The sequence below is a fragment of the Austrofundulus limnaeus genome, unplaced genomic scaffold (assembly GCF_001266775.1).
Source record: "Austrofundulus limnaeus strain Quisiro unplaced genomic scaffold, Austrofundulus_limnaeus-1.0 Scaffold28, whole genome shotgun sequence".
Lineage (NCBI taxonomy): Eukaryota > Metazoa > Chordata > Actinopteri > Cyprinodontiformes > Rivulidae > Austrofundulus > Austrofundulus limnaeus.
In genome coordinates this window covers 1,312,066-1,312,780 of record NW_013952430.1, presented here as the reverse complement: position 1 = coordinate 1,312,780, position 715 = coordinate 1,312,066, and positions in this window count along the sequence as shown.

Below are 715 nucleotides of genomic sequence, written 5' to 3'. Positions count from 1 at the left end.
CTACAATTTTGGGATGTACCTGGTAGCATGACATTTATTAGGAATTGAGACCTCTGAGTCCTGCTGCATTTGTGCGTTTGGGGGTCATTATGTTGCCACTATGCAGTATCTAGTTTCGAATTTGATTAATTCAACAAATTCAATTGTAATTGTAATTGACAAATTCAAAACTGGATACTCTCTGGTCACCAAAGACTTCCCCTTTGTTATCACTCCCTGTTGCACTTTAGCCAGGTTCAAAATTAAAAATTTGCCAGTTCTGTGACAAAATGGGTAACATCCTACATATTGAGCCAAATTTCTTAAAGGTTACATCCTGTAACTTATTTGAACAGAATATTTTGTATTTTTCAGGCACATAGTTCACATCTATACCCCAATCAAGTAACTATGTTACCTTCAGTTTTTCTGAAAATGCTGTTTATTGATCCAAACGCCTTGAAATTGGCCTCTGTTTCATTAAGAATCTCTTCTGTTGCTGACACTCCCACTTCAGCACGTCTTCACAACAATGCTTCAGGGAAGGGGTGCTCTGCTGCAGATTGAGCTCCAAGGAGGAGGGGCTACATACAAATAGGCGGTGCTTTGTGCCAACTTGGGTTTAGGCAGCTCCACATTGCTACCACAGGAGATTCAAGGATTTCTCAAACATGCATGAATGAGTCAAAGCCAGGGGCTGTTCCAGGGGCGGGACCACAGGGGCATTGGCCCCTGC